Below are 12,275 nucleotides of genomic sequence, written 5' to 3'. Positions count from 1 at the left end.
TTTTCTAGGCCTAAGATGGAGCTGCTCTTGCCCAGAGTGCTATGGGAGTAAAATAAAATTAGATAGCTCTCATCTCCCTGTAAATACTCTGCTTGACTAGCAACACAGAATATCCAGTCAGCCAATCCCAAATGCCAAGCCAAACCTGGGCCTTCTCATTCTAAACAGGGTCAACTGTGTGCCCCCAGCCAATCTGAGATTTTTAAAGTTTTCTCTTCCTTGTGTTTTATTCTTTATCCTAAAAAAGTTTCCTGCCTTACCGCCCCCCCCCCCCCAACTTTTAGTTGTCTGAAAGGGGACAATCAACTTCATGGAGTATTAGATAAAGTTTGTATTACTTACATATATGTAGGAGTATATGTATAATTATATGTATTTTATATTTAGGTGAAAGCCACTGCCAATAACCTTCATTGAGTATATTTAGGTAAAAACATTGAAATACACTTTCTCTAAGAAGGTAAAAAAAATCAAATTTAATTTTGCACTAGTATTTCAGGGTTTGATAACTACCAAGGTTTAAGAGTTGAACAATGCACGTTCGAGACATATTTAACAACCAGGGTTGGCTTCCTTCTGAAATCCATTTTGAGCAGCCTCATCAAGATGACACTTGCTGCCCTTTACCCCAAATCCTTCTCTCATAGGAGTCACAAGACACTTGGCAATTGCATATTTGCCTGCTTATAATGAGTAAATAGTGGGCAAATCAGAGGTTCTTAGGAGCCAAGGATAGCTGGTAGTACCCTATTATCTGTAAGATAATTCGATGCTTCTTTGAATCATTTGAGGTTTTTTGTGTTGTTAGTACTTTGCTTTTCCTTCTCCAGATAAATAATATCTTGTTCAAAATCTATTAACCAAACATAGCTGAAATATTTTGTTCAACAAATACAATGTCGCTTAGGATTTAGATATGCATGAACTAAAAGCCTGGAAAATCTGAGAAGAAAAGAAATGGCTGGAAAACACTTTTGGTTTCCCCTGGGTAATGGTGAAACAACAGGAAAGAAGTAAAATCAAGGGACTTTTGGTTGTACTATCAAACCCTCCTGAATGTTTAGAGATATTATTTTGTGACAATGTCTAAGGGATTTTAGTGTGGTTTTATATAATTGGCCCTCACTACAGGCTAGTTTAAAACAGTCTTATGATTCCTACTCTCGGTAGAGGCCCAGCCTCCTCATGACTGTGATTATGAATTTCCTCCTAGGACTATTTTTACATTATTTGCAGGTGTAAGGAGTTAAAGTTGTAATGGGGGAATATAGGAGGTGGGCTAGAGATTTGGGGACCTATCCATATCCCTAAGGTGGCTGACCAGGGCACCACTTTTGATCCTATCTGAGCTTCAGAATCTGCTTGCAAAAGAAGGATACTATCTTGTTAAAGAAAGAAAAATTTACCTAGAGAAGATCATCATGCCATGTTCTTAGATCAGATTCTATAACATTAGTTACTAAGCCCATTAGACTGTTGGCAAAATTCTTATTGTTTTACCTCTAAAGCATTTGTTGTTATTATTCTCCCGAGTGAAAGGAAGTAAGGAAATCTTTAGTCTTTAGGGCAGTCTTGTCACTGGGACAGAGGAAACCAAGACCACAGGAAGTTAGGTTGCCAGACTCAACACTGAGTTTAATTTGTAAAAGAGCTAAGACCAGAGCCTGGTTCCCCAGCCCCAGGTCCATGGCTCTGTTCTCTTCCCAGGTGGTTACAGCTTTGGAATGAAATGAAGAACCTCACCTGTCAAGCTCAGAGTATAAGAAAGTAGATTAGGAGCTATGAAAATATTAAAGAAGCCTTGTTCAAATGGTATTTATTAGAGAAGGAAACCACATGTCATTTACTCTGAACTAGATGGTATATAGATTAGTGGTGAGAGTATATACAGATTTCTATAGACTTCCTGGAAATAAGCATTTGGCAATATGCACCAAAAGCTTTTAAAATGGACACATCCTTTGACCAAGCAATTCAACTTTTGAGGATTTTGCTAATAAGCAAAGTCACAAAGACATATAGTCATGGATGTTCACCCAACATGTATTTATCTTATAAAAAAATGGAAATTGCCAAAATGTCTACAGAAGCAGGATTGCTTGGTAAAATACTATTTTCATTATATAATATAAAACAATATAATTCACCCTTTAAAAAAATGCTCTTCAAGCATGCTTAAAGATATGGCAAGATGGTCATGATAAATGGTAAATGAAAATTGGGCTCACAAAATATTTTGTGGGATAGAATCTTGATTCTTAAGAAAACAATATATTTATATCATATAAAGACACAAAGAAGAGGGACGCCTGGGTGGCTCAGTGGTTGAGCATCTGCCTTTGGCTCTGGGCATGGTCCCGGGATTCCGGGATCCTAAAAAAAAAAAAAAAAAAAAGGCACAAAGAAGCTTATAAAGATAGCAAAATGTTGGGTGCTACCATTAGGATTCAGTTTTACTTTTTTTATACATTTTTGTATTTTCCAAATTTCTTTCAGGAACCTGTATAACATAAGTTATGCAAAATTATACAAAACAAAAATGTTATTGAAAATATAGTTTGGATGAATCTTTTTTTTTTTTAAAGATCTTATTTATTTATTCATGAGAGACACACAGAGAGAGGAGGCAGAGACACAGGCAGAGGGAGAAGCAGGCTCCCTAAAGGGACCCTGATGCAGGACTCTCTCCCAGGACCCCAGGATCACGACCTGAGCCAAAGGCAGATGCTCCACCACTGAGCGACCCAGGTGCCCTGGATGAATCTTAAAAAGAATTTATATCCACGTTTTTTAGACAGAAGACCATTTGTCCCTGGGGAATAAGACCTAGATTTTCCGCCCTCAGAGACATTTGAGAAGAGAAACAAGAGGCCTTGTTATAAAGGACAGCCCTGCTAGAAATACTCTGAACCAATATACGTGAGGCTCTTTGGGCCCAACATAGAAGAGTGACCATTTTAAAAGTGCACAGGGGTAGGAACATCTGAGCCTACACAGAAAACAAAGTTTAAAAAGCATTAAATTTAGATGCTAAGCATTATTTCTAAACTACTAGCCCTGGTGTCTAAGGCTACACATTTCTGAAGTTTAAAGAGAGCTTTTAAATGTCAGCATCATTTTTAGCCCAGAGCTCTTTTCTTACACAACATCTAAAAATATCTATTAGTTTAAATTGTCAGCATGCAAAACATTTGCTATGACTTTTCTCATCATATCACTCAAATCATGTCAGAGCTAGAAATAAAAGAAAATGCCTGGATAATCTGGCAATCACTAGTATAATTTGATGATGGGGGATATTTAATGGCAACTCAATAATGTTTATAGTCATGGGGAGCCTCACGAACAGTACTATCTGCTACACATGTCCACCTAAGGTGTCCCATAAGCACTTCAAACTCATAATGTCTGAAACTAAACTCATAATCTTTCTCCACATTTGTTTTACCTTTTTGAGTTACCTAATTCTTTCAATAGTACCAGCATCTATTTAGTTGCCTAGACCATAAACTCAAATCATCCTCTAATTTCTGAATTTCTCAGCTGGATTACTATAAAAACCTGTAACTGATCTCTAAATTTAGGCTTGACCCTTTCCAATCTATTCCCCACTCGGTAGATGGAGTAAATGCTCTAAAAAGGAAATCAGATTATGTTATTTCTTGATTATAACCCTTTACTGGATTCCCAGTTTCTTTTCTTTTTTTTTGCTTTTCTTTTTTTTAATAATAAATTTATTTTTTATTGGAGTTCAATTTGCCAACATACAGAATAACACCCAGTGCTCATCCCGTCAAGTGCCCCCCTCAGTGCCTGTCACCCATTCACCCCTACCCCCCGCCCTCCTCCCCTTCCACCACCCCTAGTTCATTTCCCAGAGTTAGGAGTCTTCATGTTCTGTCTCCCTTTCTGATACAGTTTCTTCAGGATCAGATGTAAGCTTCCTAGCATGACCTTCAAGGATCTCTACCCTGTTTACATCTTCAGCCTCTACACTTCTGGCTGCCTAGATATGCCAACCCCTTGATTGCCACGGGACTGCTTCCTTCTCAAATTTCAGGACCTAGCTTGGATGCTGTCTTCCTTGTACTCATGGCTGTTAAGTGCCCCACCCAGTAGCTTCCCAGGCTCCATGATATAGCACCCTATGTTGTAGTTGCCTGTTCACTTGCGTATATTTTCTGTTAAAACTATAAGGTCCTGGAGGAGAAAGCTTAGGTCCTGTCCACTGTTATAACTTCAGCATTTATCACAGTGCCTATTATTATCTTTAGTTAAAAAAGAATCCTCCCTCTTCTCATGCCATTGGCAGCAATGGAGGATTGGAGCATAAAAGATTGCCTATCCAACATTCATGCTGCACACGCCACCCTCATCCGCACCTCTGTCCCTGCCTCCACATCTCATCTTCCTTTTCTACAGCAGAAGCCAGATTGCATTTACATATCCGTTTTCCAAGAATGTCAGAGGAAGCTGGCTCCAAACCATATTGTCTATGATAATTCTATTAATCCCCATCCCCTTGTGTTGGTTTAAGACTGGCCACATGACTCTGTTCTGGCTAAGGAGGTTTGAGTAATCTGATGAGGGCTTCTGTGAAAGATTTCCTTGCATCTAAGAAAGAGATACAGGAAGAGGTGCCCCATGTGCCTCTTGACATTTTTATGACTAAAGCCATTGCAGGCCTCTTATTCCCATAAAGGGAACCAGCCTGGGAACTGACACGGTAACAACGCCCTATTGGAGAAGTGGAATGGGCGTGGGCCCTTTTGATGTAACTGAACCACTGATCAGACCACTTCGAGTCCAGACTTCCATGCTCCAGACTTCCGTGGGCTTATAAATTTCCTCATTGCTCAATTCATTTTGAGTTAGGGATTTCTGTTTTTACAGACAAATACATAAAAAATGATTCAAAGATAAGTTACAAATAGGCCTTGCTCTACTGAGAATTATTATCCTGGTATAAAAAAATTGGCTTTTTTCTACTGAGAAGTGTAAAACAGGACCTAATATAATTGTATAACAGATCTGGAACAGCAAATTAATATCTCCTTACATTGGCATATATATTATTTACATATTTTTGTTGGCTTGTTTGGTCGTTCATGCAGTAACCAAAGAGAAAGACGATTGATTTTTTTGGAGTTAGAAGCAACAGAGAAATCAGACTTTGCATTTTAAGTGGCTGAAGTCAGGAGCATCTGAGTTGGATAAGCTATAACCTAACTATTGAAATGAAAAAAAACAGCTTTTAAACTATTTTATGTATCTCATTCTTTTTCTGAGGTAGAGGTAGACATAAAGTCTCTTACATGCCAACAATTAGAGGAAAATTGGGAAATACAAAAAAACGTGAAAAAGAAAGTAAAAAGTCACCTATAATTCTACCATACGCAGCTAACTAATTTTAATACTTTGATGTATTTCCTTAAATCTTTAAAGAATCAAATATGCATAATATAAATGAATCTGTATTTTTTACTTATATACACTTATATAAAAAATATATATATATAGCCTTGAATCATGTTTTTCACGTAATATTTTTTCATGAACACTTTTCCATGAAATTATGTATTTGTCAAAACTATGCTTTTACATAGTTATATAATACTCCACCACCTGGACAGATGTACTGTTATGTTTTCCTCATCCTCTATACTTGGCTATTTCAGGATTTTCTCTCAATTTTTTGCTATTTAACGAAGTATTAAAACAAATAATGGGGGGGGGGGTGCCTGAGTGGTTGTATTGAACACCACCAATGACAATGGCATCCTGCAAAAGAAATTTCAGTAAGCAGAAGTTAAGTAAAAAATCATTATAGGGTTGAGTCACCTAAGTGTTCAATGGATTAAGCAACTGCCTTCAGCTCAGGTCATTATCCCAGGATCCTGGGATCGAGCCCTGCGTCACTGCTCCGGGCAATGGGGGCGGGGGGACACCACTTCTCCCTCTCCCTCTGCTACTCCCCCTGCTTGTGCTCACTCTCTGTCTCTCCTAAATAAATAAAATTTTAAAAAATCTTTAAACAAACAAACAAACAAACAAATAAATGGGGAACAAAGCTTAGATTATGTCCTTAGGGTAAATCTTAACTTATGCTGGTCTGTCTCTGGGCCATCTATTCTGATTTTTTTATTTTTATGTCTATTCTTACATTAGTCAGTATTACCTTTTAAAAATTATTGTGGTTTATAATATATGTCAGTTTTAGTAAAGGAGTTACCTAACACAAATTTTCTTTATTTCTTTCTTTTTTTTCCCAAATCTTCTTTTAAATATATATCTTATCCTCATGTTTTTCTTCTCGGTCATTTCTTTAAAAATTGGCCAAAATTCCAAAAATCTAATTAAACCTTTGATTACATTTTTTCAAGCTTATGTATTGACTCAGTAATAATTGACATTTGTATAATATTAAATCTTCTTTTTTTTTTTTTTTAATATTAAATCTTCTTATGTCATTTCCTTTTCATTAATTGTGGCTTCTTTTATGTCTGTCAGAAATATTCGAAATTTTTTCCTTATTACTTTTTCAAGCATTTTCCTTTGCTTTTCTTTAAAAAACTTTTGTTTGTTGTTGTTGCTATTGCGGCTGTGTGGGAAAAGTTCTTAAAAATATGTTACTGAAAGCTTGGTTCTTTTATTACTAGGCTATTTCTCTTAGTATGTTCACTTTGGCATTTTCTGTTAACAAAATTTTATTTCCACTAGGTATAAGGCAGGAATAGTAGCATGTGCTGAGACCCAGTTCTGTCACTAATGTAACAACTTATACAAAGTGAACTCCTTATCTCATCTTATAAATCTGAGAATAAATATTTAATATGCCTGAACATATGCCATTTAAAACTTCAATCATTGTGTTTTAAAAATTAAAATTATACTCTAAAGGAGGTAAGTTGTGAAACAAATTTTTTTCTTCTTTATGTATAAAGCAATATAAGACAAGTTGCATTTGATTTTAGAGACTTGATGGCTCATATAATTATGTAGAACTAATTAATTCAAAATCTGTTTATCAACAGTAGTCTGTAGCTACAGCATTTTCTCCCAGAGGCATTAACAAAGGCTTATCACCTGCTTTCTTGTTGCAGTTTGTCTCAAAGGCAAATCAATACGAAAAATATAAAAATGCTATTCCCAGAACTAACACTTTCAACAATTTACAAGAACTTTTAGTATCTGATACCAATTAGTTTTCTTAGCTTAAATTAAAACAGTTTTATTTAGCCATGAAACGTGTCAAAATAATAAGGATCTTAAGGGCATAATAAAGTTTTCCCCAGGAATTTTTGAAAAATTTAGTAAATACACACACATATGTATATTTATTTATTTATTTTACATATATATGTAAAATTTTAATTATTATATTTTTAGGGTAAATAACAATAACAGATGGTTGAGGACAAAAGGATATAAAAGAAAGCTATTTTATGCTTTATAAATTAAACATTATAATGTTGTTTGCACATGCCCACATATAGCACATGCCTATAGAAATAAAAGTATCTATCATGGGCATCGTGGTCAATATCTTCCTTTGTATAAGATCACTAATACAGCAGAAGTGAGTTATCAATAAATGTATGTGTCTGATTTTTGATAGGGTTCTTTTTTTTTTTTTAATTGAAGTATAATTGGGGCACCTGGGTAGCCCACTCAGTTGAGCGTCTAACTCTTGATTTCTGTTGATCAACTCTTGACCCCAGGGTTGTGGGATCAAGCCCTGTGTTGAGCTGTGTGCTCAGTGCAGTCTGCTGGAGATTCTCTCTCCCTCTTCCTCCCCACCACGCTCCTTCCCCCAATCAATCAATTGATTGCATCTGGTCCCCAATAAATAAAATCTTTAATTGAAGTATAACTGACATATGATATCCTATTAGTTTCAGGTGTACATCCTAGTGATTTGATATTTTTATTCCATGATGACATGATCCCCACAATACATCTAGTTACCATCTGTCACATCCTAAGTTATTACAACAGTTTTAACTATATTTCCTAAGCTGTACACTATATCCCATGACTTACTTATTTTACAACTGGAAGTTTGTACCCCTTTAGTCCCCTTCACCTATTTTGTCCGGCCCCCCAACATCTGGCCTCTCTCTGGTAACCAACAATTTGTTTCCATATCTAGGAGTCCGTTTGTTTAGGTTTGTTAATTTGTTTTGTTTTTTACATTTCACATATAAGTGATATCATATGGTAATTGTCTTTCTCTGACTTATTTCACGCAGCATAATATTCTCTATGTCTATCTTTTTTTTTTTTTGCTACAAATGGCAAGATTTCATTTTTTTAATGGCTGAATAATATTCCAATGTGGATATATATATATATATATACACACCACATCTTTACCCATTTATCTATTGATGGACACTTAGGTTACTTCCATAGCTGGGCTACTGTAAATAATGCTTCAATAGACAGATGGGTGCATATATCCTTTTGAATGGGCATCTTTGTTTTCTTTAGATAAATAGCCAGAAGCGGAGTTGCTAGATCATATGTAGTTGTCTTTTTAATTTTTTTTGAGGAACCTTTTGATAGGGTTTTCTGATCAAGAAATTTCCCCAAACTTTATTGCAATTACTACATTATAGGATGTTCGCCTGTTAGAACACTAGAGTGAAACTTGTTCTGGGTTGGAGAGCCGATATTTACTTATTTAAGAAAAAAAAAGAGAAAGGAATTTCAGGAATTGAAATTCTTCTCTTTCTCTATTTTTAAAAGATGCAGTTGTCTTTTGAAAAACGAAAATGGCTCCCTATAAGGTAAGTGACCTTTTAAGTAACGGAAGCTTATTTTCATAACTGCCTTTGCGGGTTCAAGAAAAAGTTCATATCAGGTTCTGGCTTATTAGCCTCAGGGTGCCTGAGCATTTGACCCTTTGTCTTATCGTTCCTGCCAATCAACCCAAGGAATTGTTCCGAGTTTCCCTATGCCAAATCCAAAGTAAACGATAATCCCATAACATACCCAAACCAAGTATCTGCACCTCTTGGTTGAGAGAATGGGCATGAATCCTGAAGCCCTGAGGGGACTACATGCTTAGGTATAAAAGCCAAAGATACCCCAGAACTGATGGCTTCCTTGAGTCAAGAGGTCTGTGTTTACTCAACACCATTTGTTGTCATGACCATGCTACGACATCGACATCAGGAGCTATGCCTGGGAGTTAGGAGATCTCTACTTATATTTGTTTAATTATTTGTAAACTGTGCTGTAACTTGTTCTGATTCTTTCTTAAAACAAAGTAAATTTGGAAACAGGAGAAGTCTTTGGTGTCTCATGGGTTTGATTATTAGTCTGAACCCAAGTCCAGCAGAGTGTTGCAAAGGCAAATTTTCTTCTATCCTCAATCTCTAAAGCCCAAGGTGTCTCTAAAGCCCAAAGTGTCTACAAAAACTTACTTAATTAATGAGTAGGCAAATTCTCATTATGATTTAACATATATGTTCCTCCCAACATTAACTCAGCATCTCAAACATTAAATTATCAATGACTCCAGTGATTTTCCAAGATGTTAGAAGTTAAGAAAGAAAGGGGCTAGACACCACCCCACCCCTCTGCCACACACACACAGTAAAAATTCTTTTTTAAAAAAATATTTTATTTATTTATTCATGAGAGACACAGAGAAAGAGAGAGAGGCAGAGACACAGGCAGAGGGAGAAGCAGGCTCCATGTAGGGAGCCTGACATGGGACTTGATCCTGGGTCTCCAGGATCAGGCCCTGGGCCAAAGACGGCACTAAACCGCTGAGCCACCAGGGCTGCCCCCACAGTAAAAATTCTATGATAGCATTCAAGTACTAGTCCCTGGTTCAATTTCTCCCAATCTCACACTACAATGTCTATGAAACATTGACAAAAGACAAAAATCTCACATTACCTCATGTTAAAAACTAAAACTGACAGATAATCTATTTGCTAAAAGCTGTGAACAATTTACCCATTACCACAAGCCAAATAAGAGTAGATTGAGCAAGACAATTTGTGACCTAACCAATTTTTGCCTCCTGAAATAGAACAGGCCAGTTAAGCTGAGAGGAGGTAAAAGCCAAGTATTTCTCCATTGACCTTGGTAAATTGACCCCCTTGGGGGGGGGGCAAGGAAGGGGGGAAGAATGGCATAGGAATTTAAGATACTCTGTTTTCCTTTATCTTCACTTTTCATAAACATTCTGGTGAGAATCAATTCATAAACATCTTACAGGAAATGAGATTGGTGGTATGTCATTGCATCTGGGAACATTTGGTCCCCAAAAAGAAAGCATTGTCGTTGAGTATAGTACTTAAGAGCCAAACAGACTTGAGGGGTTGACTCTGGGTAAGTTATTTAACATCTCTTTTCTCAACTGCTACATCTGGGATTGCTGTAAGTATTAAATGAGATAATAGCTCAATTCACAGGGCCTGGTACGACGCTTTGTTCAATAAAAGGTAGATTTTATTTTTATTTTGACAAAGAAGGGTGGAAACTGAGAAAGTTCCAACAGTTCTAGTGGTGTGTGTGTGTGTGTGTGTGTGTGTGTGTGTGTGTGGTAGATTTAGCTTTATGTCCTTCAGTGTATTAGGGAATCTAGCCATGGGATGAGAGTGGGTTCAACTTCAGCCATGTACTGTCACACGAGATGGGTTATCTGTGAGCTATTGGCCATGGCCAGGAACACTGCACATCAGCTATAGGCAATGAGGGATCACATCATGCTTAAGAGGATAGGATTTTGCAAGCCACACACCCTATCATTTATTTGGTAAAAGACAAAAGCCTAGACTACAACAAAAAACTAACATGGGTTATGGGTCTCTGAAAAAAAAATACTGCAAGAAGGAAATGGTTTGGAATGCTAAGTGATAATGCAAGAAGACGTGGCCTCTCTGAAACAGCAGGAAGCTGATTAGTCAGTCCCTCAGCCACTGCAGAGTTTAGTATTTCATTCCTCCTCTTCATCTCTACCATCTCTACCTTGCTTTCTGCCGTCATTCCGAGTGCCTTCAGCCTCTTTGTGGGTGACCCATCAGTCATGGACTGAATTGTGTCCTCCCCAAATTCTTATGTTGAAGTCCAAACCTCTGGTATCTCAGAATACAGCTGTATTCGGAGATAGGGTCTTGAAAGAGTAATTAAGGGAAAATGAAATCATTGAGATGGGCCCGAATCCAATATGACTGGTACCCTTCCAAGAAGAGAATGGAACCTAGACCCACAGAAGAAAGACCATGCGGAGGCACAGGAAGAAGTCAGCCCTGTATAGGTGGAGAGGAGAAATCGACCCTAATGACACCTTGATCTCAGATTTCTAGCCTCCAAAGCTATGAGGAAATGAATTTCTGTCGTTTAAGCTCCCCGGCCGGTGGTGCTTTGTTGGGGCAGCCTTGGTAAATTGATATACCGTCGGACAGCCTGGACTCTCAGGTTCTTTATTTCTCATCTGCAGGGACCTTCACTTTCATTTCTCTTCAGCCCTCCCTCTCACTCCCCTGGGGGGCACCCTGATCTTGTCAGGATCAGGAGCTGCTTGCATTGAGATCTATTCAAATCCGTACTGTTTACTAATCTGTGCCCCTATTACACTGCCTGGCAGCCTTCCCACTAGTCTACCCCCACCCCCTCTGCTTTTTAATCTCACTTATCCCTAGATAAACCCCAACTCCTCTCTTCCAGCTCCTTTATCTTCTTCCTTTTCGACTTGATCCAGCTGTTCATCCTGTGTCTCGTCGGTACCTTTAAACTTCTATTTTCTTTCCATTGCAACAGCTTTGCAAAAGCCCCACCCAGCTGCCCGTCTTCCTGGGGCCTGCAGCATTTCTGAGCACTGCCGGAGGAAACCACAGGACCGCACCGTCTGTGGAGTCATAGCAAAGTCATAGGGGCCCTCACCCTTGCCCATCACCTCTCCCCTTCTTCACAACCACCATCTCAAACGTCCTCGGTTCTCCTTTTCAAAACCCAGACCTCACTACTTCTCCACCCTCCCGATTAGCAGATGACTGTCCTTCCTATTTTGTAGGGAAAATAAAGGTCACCAGAGAGAAATTTCCCCGCAGCCCAGCCACAAACTTGCAAACTTCTCTGCATTCTCACTGCTTTTCTCAGATCCTTCAATTTGCAGATGCTGACGTGCTCATCTGCCTTCTTCCAGTTAATTGTTTACAGCTGCTTGGATTCTGTTCCTCCAGGGCCTTGGGCTTTTCATCCTTCTGGATTTCCTTTTTCATGTTACCTCTCTCACTCCCCTCACTCTCCTTAGG

This window comes from Vulpes lagopus, chromosome 11, assembly GCF_018345385.1.
Source record: "Vulpes lagopus strain Blue_001 chromosome 11, ASM1834538v1, whole genome shotgun sequence".
Taxonomy (NCBI): domain Eukaryota; kingdom Metazoa; phylum Chordata; class Mammalia; order Carnivora; family Canidae; genus Vulpes; species Vulpes lagopus.
The sequence above is the reverse complement of the archived record's forward strand: the minus strand, read 5'-3'. Positions refer to the sequence as shown.